This window comes from Octopus sinensis, linkage group LG2 (genome assembly GCF_006345805.1).
Source record: "Octopus sinensis linkage group LG2, ASM634580v1, whole genome shotgun sequence".
Lineage (NCBI taxonomy): Eukaryota > Metazoa > Mollusca > Cephalopoda > Octopoda > Octopodidae > Octopus > Octopus sinensis.
In genome coordinates, this window is record NC_042998.1 from 199275738 (window position 1) to 199286570 (window position 10833).

Genomic DNA, 10833 nt, shown 5'->3' on the forward strand with positions numbered 1-10833 from the left:
GTCCCTTACCTTATTATTATTATTATTATTAACTTCTTATAATCATCAATAATAATGACCTTTTTGACTCGTAATACTCTAAATGTATATTTTTGTCACTACCTATCATAAATAGTCTCTTTATACCTGCAATATGCATTTTCGTTGACTTTTCTTATTTTACCCTGCCACTTCCACGTGTATTTTATATTTTTTTTCAAAACATATTTCTACTATATATATATATATATATATATAGACAGAGAGAGAGAGAGAGAGAGAGCTAGCTAGATAAATAGATAGATAGATAGATAGATAGATAGATAGATAGATAGATAGATAGATAGATAGATAGATAGATAGATAGATAGATAGATAGATAGATATAAATATATACATGTCCACATATATGCATACATATGTATATAGAAATAAAATTATGAGCAACAACAGTATAAAACTTAGAAAGTCAAGACATGATACGTTCGAATTTGTCTTTGAAAATTCAACTTTCCGACTCGAATTACATGATAGTTTTGTAAATTCTTCTGGAAACTTCAGAGGAATATGTACTACCTGTTTCATAATTAAAATGAATAGGCTTTGGGCTCAATTTAATTTGCAGTTGTACATGTTGAGAAAGATTAATTAGAAAATTGGTCAACTCCACGAAAACACGCAGCGAGATAATTGTCTTCTCGAGTCACATTTGAAATTTATCATTTTGTATTGCACGTTTCTATAGTTTTACTTACGTATTTATTGTTGAACATTTCAGTGTTATCTTTGAAAGTGAAATATTTGTGTTCTCTTGCAGTAAATGCCAATCAGATTCATTTAAAAATATAATTTGCAAATTTGTATGAAAGAATTCGGGAAGATCAGAGAGAAATTTGTCTTATTTGTTTGACAAAAACATATTCCTTTTTAATATTTCTTAGTCGTTGACAGAGTTCCTCTCTTTGATAATTACTGCATTTTGTCTTCACTAAAAGGTCGTTGAATTCGAATCAGTTATCGTGACATAGGTTTGCGAATAGACGGTTTATTCCTATTTACAAAACGTTTATGATAAATCAATACTGACACCTCGAAGTTGTTCGCCCTTAATATCAGCCAATATTGAGTCCTATTTGTAATATTGGCCGATTCGTCGAACTGCATCACAAGTTAGAACGCCTTTTAATACTTTCAATTACACAAAATGGTAATTGATAATTTCTGATATTCTATTACATACTGTATCATTTAACAGCGAGTTTTATTATTATTATTATTATCTCCTGCGCTTAGAGCAGTATAAGAATAATTTCCATGGTTCTGTCTGCCTTTAACAACACAAGATTTTCACGAAAGGCTTCTGGAGCCTTAGTTTTATAATTAAGTATGGGGCTTCATATGATGCTCCTAAGTATTTCCTAAGTATGTTTTATAAACTGATTTAATGCTTTCGAAGATTTTAGAAATCTTAAAAGACGGTAAAGATTTGGGAACATAGGAACTATGACAAGTATCAAGCTTTATTTTAAAAGTAGTAAGTTACATACTTTCATTCGCTAAATATACCTATTTCTTTATTACCCACAAGGGGCTGAACATAGAGGGGACAAACATGGACAGACATAGGTATTAAGTCGATTATATCGACCCCAGTGCTTAACTGGTACTTAATTTATCGACCCCGAAAGGATGAAAGGCAAAGTCGAAAAAAGATTCGTTGTAGTTTCTCTTGTTTGTGCAGTATCGTTCAGTTCTTACAGTTTTACTAAGCTCTGAATTTATATTCATCAGGCTCTGCAAAAATAATTGTTTCGATTTAGTTGTTTGCCATATTTTTGTTTGACAAATTTGACCATAGGGAGGGATTTTCATTTCAATGTAATACGGTAAAACGGTAAACACTGCGAAGGCAATAAAAATATAGAATAATTACACTGGTCAACAGCCAATTTTCATCAAGGATATTATATGGTGCTTTATATGTAGTTTTGTCTGCAGATTTTAAAAATGTAATCGGTTTCCTTCTATCAGGCACAGTTTTTCTGATGAGGCAAGAGAGGTATATAACTCCCATCAGCAGTATTGCTACACGTAAACATCTTATACAGGTAAATTCTATGTCAAGGCATTGCAAGAACAGTCCTGATATATTTTGTCATGTCTGTGGTTCATTTACCACCAAAGCTCAGCAACGTGTCATCACAAGTGAAATCAATATTTTACACTTTGACGAAACACTTCTTTCTCTAAGAGAAAGAAGTGTTTTACATACACAAATGAACGTAAAACCCAGGTGGCCAACAATTACCAAACACTACATACATTACAAATCATTATAAAATCAAAAGTTCATTATACGAAACTCACAAAATGTGTGTTGACAGTGAAATATAGAAAGATATCAAGCAACAACAACAGCAATATCAATATCTATTTCTTTACTACCCACAAGGGGCTAAACACAGAGAGGACAAACAAGGACAGACAAACGGATTAAGTCGATTACATTGACCCCAGTGCGTAGCTGGTACTTATTTAATCGACCCCGAAAGGATGAAAGGCAAAGTCGACCTCGACGGAGTTTGAACTCAGAACGTAACGGCAGACGAAATACCTATTTATTTACTACCCATAAGGGGCTAAACACAGAGAGGACAAATAAGGACAGACAAACGGATTGAGTCGATTACATCGACCCCAGTGCGTAGCTGGCACTTATTTAATCGACCCCGAAAGGATGAAAGGCAAAGTTGACCTCGACGGAGTTTGAACTCAGAACGTAACGGCAGACGAAATACGGATGCGCATTTCGCCCGGTGTGCTAACGCTTCTGCCATCTCGCCACCTTAACAGCAGCAAAAATATCATCCCTTCAACAACCACCGCCACCAAAAACAATTGAAACAACCACAGGGGCAAAAACCGCAAAATAAAACGAAACAAAAGACATCAGGCAACAACAACAGCAACAACAGCAACATCAATAATAACAGCGACGATTGGAGCAGTGAAGAAAACAATTAACTAGTTGCTAGCAATAACAAGAACAACTGCAAAAAATTAACAACATTATCATGAACCAATGAGTTGAGTCTCATTTTAATTGAACGAATTAATCTTTCTCAAATCCTTCTAAACTATCGTAAGCTATAAGAGATATTGTATAAAATAGGCCTCCATACACTGTGCCTCCGTAATATACAGGAAACTCAAGGCTAGAATGCATTTTGATCAAATGGATTCAGGGTAGACCTTGCGTCCAATAATAATAACAATATTGTTGAAGGTTCAAAGGAGGCTCCTGTACCTAATCGCCCAGTCTACAATTTAGACAATGTAGTCTAAGAAATAACAACAGGCAAGATGGCCACTACTGGAACGCTTTTGATCCTAAAAATGAGGAGCTAAACAACACGATCAAGAATATAGTTGGTCGATGGTCCTCAGTAAATATTGATACCTATTTTATCGATCTAGAAAGGAGTTACATACAAATTCGACCAAGCACCATTAGAACTCAGAATGTGAAAAAAAAAAATAGAAAAAGTGAAATACCCAAGCTCTATTTCTTCTGCACCCTCGACACAAAGCCAGAAAATTTAGAGAGGGTGGGTCCAGCCCTTTTAATACTTGGCTCCAGTATTTAACTGATACCTGTTTTAATCAACTCGGAATGATGAAATGAAAAGTTGATCTAAGGCGTTTTACCTATTTCTCAACCTATTCTGCCAAGACATTTTTAATAAACAGCTTTGTGTTAATAAGGATATTGGAAGGGAAGAATAGCTATAAATATTATTCAAATCTTTCTCAAGTTACATCATAAAAACAAAATGCAGATGTTAGATAAGGCAGACAGAAAAAACTGGATAGCCATCATTGGAGTGTCTTTGATCAGCTAGATGATCGACCAGTACTGACCTAGGGCTAAACAACAAACAATTCTACTGCAAGGCAGAGACTACACATTTTGAGAAAAGGTGCAATAAATTGAATCGACCCGTGTATTTGACTGTCTTTATTGTGTCAGCCCAAGAAGTATGAACGGCGAAGTTGAACTCAGCGAGATTGGAACTTAGAACTTAAAGAGCTGGAACAATCAACACAGGGCCTCTGTCAATTCTGCCAAACGATATCTGGCATACATATGTTAGGGTAAGATATAGTTAAGTTATTTAACACAACTATTTTACTGGAACTTTAATGTATTGACCCCGAAAAGGAAGCGAGAAAAAAAGGAAAAAATACAAAGTCATTGTCCGCGGAATTCAAACTCAGAACGTAAAAAACCAACAATGAGGCAGAAAGCAACACATTTTTGTGGAAGGTGTAGAATCCACTGAATCAATTCTAGTACTTCGTTGAATTAACCAGGAGCTATGAAAAGCAAATTAGACCCAGACTGAATTTAAACTTAAAACGTTAATATATTTCTTTACTACCCACAAAGGCCTAAGCATAGAGGGGACAAACAAGGACAGACAAAGGGATTAAGTCAATTATAGCGACCCCAGTGCGAAACTGGTACTTTATTTATCGACCCCGAAAGGATGAAAGGCAAAGTCGACCTCGGCGGAATTTGAACTTAGAACATAACGGCAGACGAAATACTTATTTCTTTACTGCCCACAAGGGGCTAAACATAGAGGGGACAAACAAGGACAGACATAGGTATTAAGTCGATTACATTGAACCCAGTGCGAAACTGTTACTTTATTTATCGACTCCGAAAGGATGAAAGGCAAAGTCGACCACGGCGGAATTTGAACTCACAACATAACGGCAGACGAAATACTGCTCGGCATTTCGCCCGACGTGTTAACGATTCTGCCAATGTTAATAATAACAATACTACGTGCATAAGAAACTCTTTGTGACAATATAGCGTATATGCAGAGCATCGGACAAGATGCTTAGTGGTATATTTCCCGGTTAGCTATGTTCAGAGTTCAAATCCCGCCGACTTCAACTTTACCTTTCATCCTTTCTGGGTTGATAAAATAAAGCACCAGTCAATACTGAGGTCGATGTAAGAAAATAATCTTCGATCCACGGCCAAAAATTTTTGGACTACTGCCAAAATTTGAAAGAGATATCATCACTAATGTTATAATCGTTTCTAAAGCAGAGGGCAGCGGGCTGGCTGAATCGTTAGCACGCAGCGGCGAAATGCCTAGCGGTATTTCGTCAGCCGCTACGTTCTGAGTTCAAATTCCGTCGAGGTCGACTTTGCCTTTCATCCTTTCGTGGTCGATTAAATAAGTACCAGTTACGCACTGGGGGTCGATGTAATCGACTTAAAACTCATGTCTGGCCTTGTTTGTCCCCTCTATGTTTAACCCCTTGTGGGTAATAAAGAAATAGGTATTTCGTCAGCCGCTACGTTCTGAGTTCAAATTCCGCCGAGGTCGACGTTGCCTTTCATCCTTTCGGGGTCGATTAAATTAAGTACCAGTTGCATACTGATGTCAATGTAATCGACTGGCCCCTCTCTTCCCCAAATTTCGGGCCTTGAGCCTAGAGTAGACTAGAATCGTTTCTAAAGCATAGGCACAAAACTAGAGTACTTTTGCGGGGCAAGGAGTTGGGATATTAATCCATTACGTCTACCCTGTTACTTTTGTTTGATTGGAATAAATGTAACAGGAAGCATGAAAGACAAAGTTTATCTCAGCTGTATTTGAATGCAGAGTTTAAAGAGCCGGCGCAAATATCGCAAATTATTGTGCCTTACGCTGTAAGATTTCTAATAACAGTAATAAGAATAATGGCTTATTTTCTTTCTATTCATTGTTTTTTCATCAGTGAAATAACAGTATCAAAACACTATCACCGACTAACTAAGCAGAAAATTCACATTGCAAATACATTACACGACTTACAAAACACCGAGATAACAATATTATAAAGAGAAAACTAAATTCCACAACAAAACTAAACAGACGGGGTTTACAAAAACAAGTGTACACCACTTAAAGGCAATACTGAACACATCTCGAGAACGCATTCGAAAGTACAAGGGAACAGAAAGAAAACTATTGAAAACCCGATGATAAATAATAATAATAATAATAATAATAATAATAATAATGATAATAATAATAAGGATAATAATGATAATGATAATAATAATAATAATGATGATGATAATAATAATAATAATAATAATAATGATAATAATAATAATAATAATAATGATAATGATAATGATAATAATAATAATAATAATAATAACAATAACAATGATAATGATAATAATAATAATAATAATAATAATAATAATAATAATAATAATAATAATAATGTTAGGATTTTATAATCTCCAATTATACCACTCTAGTGGAGTACTTGCCTCAGAAAATATAAACATCAACTGTGGAATTTTTCAAGGTGACTCACTTTCACCTTTAATATTCTGCATAGCCCTAATACCCCTTACAAGTGAATTAAACAGAACAAGGTATGGGTATAAAGTTGCCAATAAAAAAATAAGCCATCTATTTTATATGGATGACTTAAAACTTTATGGTAAAGACAATAATGAACTTGAAGGCCTATTGCGCACCGTGAAATCATTCAGCGATGACATCGGGATGGAGTTTGGACTTGAGAAGTGTGCCAAGGCCACTTTCCAGAAAGGGAAGTGAAGACCACAAATTCAGTCGTGTTAGATGTTGACACAGTCATAAGAGAGCTTGAGCAAGAACAAACATACAAATATTTAGGGATAAATGAAGGCTCTGGTATTCAGCATGCAAGCATGAAAGAGAAAATCAGGAAGGAATGTTATAGGAGAGTTCGTGCAGTCCTGAAATCTGAACTAAATGCACGTAACAAGGTGTTAGCTATAAATTCCCTAGCAGTTCCAGTTGTTACTTATAGCTACAATGTGTTGAACTGGAATATGAGTGAAGTAAAGAATATAGATAGAAAAATATGCAAGCTGCTGAGTTGTAATAGGATGCACCACCCAAAGGCAGACGTAGATCGCCTTTACCTTCCCAGAGCCCAAGGAGGTCGAGGTCTGATCCAATTTGAACTAGCTTACAAAACAACCACAATTGGACTGGCCAAAATATCTCGAAATATCGAATGACTGGATGCTAAAGCTCGTTGAAAATCACGAGAGACGAAAGAAGCTTCATTCTATCATCAAGGAAAGCAAAAAATTTGCTATTGATCTCGTGCAGGATACCCAAACTGAACAACCCGAGGGAAGTACGGCAACTATTGTTGCAAAGAAGGTGAAAATGATGGCAATGAAAAAAGCGCACGAGCAATTGGCTGATAGGTGGGAGGAGAAACCTCTGCACGGCAAATATGTGACCCGCAGCAAACAAGCTGATGTTGACCAGAAGCAAACCCATCAGTGGCTGCGGAGCTCAGGGCTAAAAGCAGAGAGCGAAGGTTTCATCCTGGCTGCTCAAGACCAAAGCCTATCAACCCGGAACTACCAGGCCAATGTGATGAAAAATGGAGCAGACCCAAAATGCCGATTCTGCAACGACATGATTGAAACAGTGGACCACCTAATCTCTGGATGTAAAGTCTTAGCACCAGTGGAGTATAAATTAAGACATGACAGAGTTGGCCAATATCTCCACTGGCTAATAAGTCGGCATTACAATATCAAAACTGCCGACAAGTGGTATAATCACCACCCTGAGGCTGTAACTGAAGGAGAAAATGTAACCATTCTGTGGGACTTTCCAGTACATACAGACCGAACCATCAAGGCCAATAAACCAGATATTGTTGTGAAAGACCAAAACAATAAAGTTTGCTTATTGATCGACATGAGCATCCCCTGTGATCATAATATCTCAGCGAAAGAGTTTGACAAGCTCAGAAAATATAAAGACCTACTCATTGAAATTGAGAAAATGTGGCATCTCAAGGCGGTTACAATACCAGTGATCGTAGGAGCACTAGGAATGATCAAGAAGGGAACCGAAAATTATATGAGAATGATCCCTGGCTTACCATCCCTGCAAGAAGTGCAAAAGATTGTCTTAACTGGTACATCACACGTATTGAGAAGAGCATTGTCGATGTGAGAACTGTTGCTGCTCATGCATTTTAATTTAACTTAAAAAAAAAAAAAAAAAAAAAATGAACGAACTACTGAGTTTCGTTTAATGGCCTACCAATATACACTATGAGTTTCTTTGCCCTAGGAGTCGGGAAGACACTCGGCAAGAAATGGAAGAAAATTTGAAAGAAGAAAAAAAAAAGTAATAATAATAATAATAATAATAATAATAATAATAATAATAATAATAATAATCCTTTTTACTATAGGTACTATGGGGTGGAGATAGTTGATTATATCAACCCAGTACATAACTGGCACTTTATTTATCGACCCCGAAAGAATGAAAAGCAAAGTCCATCTCGGCGGAATTTTGAACTCAGTACACTTTGATCTTAGCCAAAAGGCGCAGAAGCGATAATAATAATAAGAAGAATGACTTCATTTATTTGCCACAAGGGCGAAGGATGAATGGGAACAATACAAAGACAGACATAAAGTGTTGGGGTTAATATATAATGAAATGATAAAAAAATAAGATAAAGAAAGTATACACCGTGTGCACTGAAAAAGAAAGGATGTATGCATAGCAACACAAAGGATAATAATAATAATAATAATAATAATAATAATAATAATAATAATAATGATGATGATGATGATGATGATGATGATGATGATGATGATGATAATATAGGCGCAGCAGTGGCTGTGTGGTAAGTAGCTTGCTAAACCAACCACATGGTTCCGGGTTCAGTCCCACTGCGTGGCACCTTGGGCAAGTGTCTTCTGCTATAGCCTCGGGCCGACCAATGCCTTGTGAGTGAATTTGGTAGACGGAAACTGAAAGAAGCCTGTCGTATATATGTATATATGTATATATATATATATATATATATATATGCATGTATGTGTGTGTGTTTGTGTGTCTGTGTTTGTCCCCCTAGCATTGCTTGACAACCGATGCTGGTGTGTTTACGTCCCCGTCACTTAGCGTCTCGGCAAAAAAGAGACCGATAGAATAAGTACTGGGGCTTACAAAAAGAATAAGTCCCGGGGGTCGATTTGCTCGACTGAAAGGCTGTACTCCAGCATGGCCGCAGTCAAATGACTGAAACAAGTAAAAGAGTAACAGAGTAAAAGAGTAAAAGAGTAATAATAATAATAATAATATTTCTTTACTACCCACAAGGGGCTAAACACAGAGGGGACAAACAAAGACAGATAAAGGGATTAAGTCGATTACATCGACTCCAGTGCGTAACTGGTACTAAATTTATCGACCCCGAAAGGATGAAAGGCAAAGTCCACCTCGGCGGAATTTGAACTCGGAACGTAACGACAGACGAAATACGGCTACGCCTTTTCGCCCGGCGTGCTAACGTTTCTGCCAGCTCGCCGCCAAAAAATAAAATAAAATAATAATAATAATAATAATAATAATAATAATAATAATAATAATAATAATAATAATAATAATGTTATGATAATAATGATGATGATGATGATGATGATGATGATGATGATGATGATGATGAGGATTAATGATGATGATGATGATAATGATAACGATAATGATAATCATAACAATGATGATGATGACAAATATCTAAACAAGATTGAATCACTTACCTGGCTCCTATCATCAACTGTATAAACAGGTCCGTTATAGTTCTCTCTCTCTCTATATATATACTCACTCGTTTCTAACAGACACACAAACACGGCTCGCTCCAATAAAACTAACCAAACACGGAACTGACTGCAAACTCTCGTCTATTCACATTACGACGGTGGCGGCTATGGTTGGTGTTTGTGACTGCGGTCGTAATGTATTGGTGGTTGCTGTAGCGGCGGCAGCAATGGTCCTAGTGTTTAATGGTTATGATAATGGTGGGCGTGGAGGTATTGTTGTCGGCGTTGGCGGTGAAGGGGGGTCGTTGATGGCGGTGCTGGTGCTGGTGGTGGTGGTGGTGGAAAAATATTAGCCTGATGGTTGTGTGGTGGTGGTTTTGTTATTGTTGTTGAAGGTGGTGAAGGTGGTTGCAGGTGGTTTTGCTGTTATTGTTGTTGATAGTGGTGATGGTGGTATGATGATAGATGTGGTGTTGTTGTTAATAGTGTTGATGGTAGCGTTGTTGAGAATTCAATAATGGGACCTCATAGCGCTAGTGGTGGTGTTGGTGGTGTTGGTGGTGTTGTTGGAGGTGGTGTTGGTGGTGGTGATGTTGGTGGTGTTGGTGGTGGTGTTGGTGGTGGCGGTGTTGTTGTTGTTGGTGGTGTTGTTGGAGGTGGTGTTGGTGGTGGTGATGTTGGTGGTGTTGGTGGTGGTGTTGGTGGTGGCGGTGTTGTTGTTGGTGGTGTTGTTGGAGGTGGTGTTGGTGGTGGTGATGTTGGTGGTGTTGGTGGTGGTGTTGGTGGTGGCGGTGTTGTTGTTGTTGGTGGTGTTGTTGGAGGTGGTGTTGGTGGTGGTGATGTTGGTGGTGTTGGTGGTGGTGTTGGTGGTGGCGGTGTTGTTGTTGGTGGTGTTGTTGGAGGTGGTGTTGGTGGTGGTGATGTTGGTGGTGTTGGTGGTGGTGTTGGTGGTGGCGGTGTTGTTGTTGGTGGTGGTGTTGTTGTTGTTGGTGTTGTTGTTGTTTGTGGTGGTGTTGTTGGTGTTGGTGGTGGTGCTGTTGGTGGTAGTGATGATGGTGGTGGTGGTAGTGATGATGGTGGTGGTGGTGGTGTTGGTGGTAGTGATGATGGTGGTGGTGGTGGTGGTGGTGATGTTGGTGTTGGTGGTGTTGGTGTTGGTGGTGTTGTTGGTGTTGGTGGTGGTGTTG

General features: G+C 37.7%; 1 protein-coding gene across 1 annotated transcript in view; it reads right to left on the reverse strand.

The window, feature by feature from the left end:
* LOC115227326 (relaxin receptor 2-like) overlaps nucleotides 1-9869 on the reverse strand; it is a 128383-nt gene extending 118514 nt beyond the window's left edge. Inside the window, exon 1 of the mRNA XM_036500680.1 lies at nucleotides 9644-9869. The gene's annotated coding sequence lies outside the window, so the exon portion shown is untranslated. The remainder of the gene's footprint in view (nucleotides 1-9643) is intronic.
* Between the last annotated feature and the right edge of the window lie 964 nt (nucleotides 9870-10833).